Source organism: Penaeus monodon, chromosome 29 (genome assembly GCF_015228065.2).
Source record: "Penaeus monodon isolate SGIC_2016 chromosome 29, NSTDA_Pmon_1, whole genome shotgun sequence".
Taxonomy (NCBI): Eukaryota; Metazoa; Arthropoda; class Malacostraca; order Decapoda; family Penaeidae; genus Penaeus; species Penaeus monodon.
In genome coordinates this window covers 12,564,004-12,564,499 of record NC_051414.1, presented here as the reverse complement: position 1 = coordinate 12,564,499, position 496 = coordinate 12,564,004, and the positions used below count along the sequence as shown (strand labels likewise).

The following is a 496-nucleotide window of genomic DNA, read 5'->3' as shown; positions in this document are numbered from 1 at the left end:
AAACCTCATTTGCCCCTCAGTGGCATTTGGCCCTGGTATGGTGATCTTTTAGTGTATTGTAGGCCATGTGCAAGCATAAGTGTGTGAGCATGTATGGATGAGCATGTATGTGCATGAGTGTGTTTTTGCACAATAGTTAAACATGGTAATTTCATCACAGCAGCTCCAGTCCAGAGTGCTGTGACTACACGCATACAGATAAACATCTCATATTTTTTTTCAATATTATGTGAAATATGTTAAAATTTGTAATGTTTTCTATATTTATGAATTTTGTTGCTAAATTATCAATATTTATACAAACATCTTTTGTAAAACAATATAATTTGCACTGAATTTATGAATGCAAATAATCATCAGAATTCCTGCAATAATATGTATCTAATTTATTAAGTGACACTTGACATACACAGCATAACAACAGCATTCCACATAGTAAAGTAATGCAGCCCATTACAATAACTCTCATTGATTGATGATAAATGTCAAAAGTTTT

General features: G+C 32.1%; 1 protein-coding gene across 1 annotated transcript in view; it reads right to left on the bottom strand.

Annotated features, from left to right (window-relative positions):
* Positions 1–496, bottom strand: part of LOC119591737 (protein jim lovell-like) — a gene marked incomplete in the record, with an annotated part of 76,264 nt that overhangs the window by 63,326 nt on the left and 12,442 nt on the right.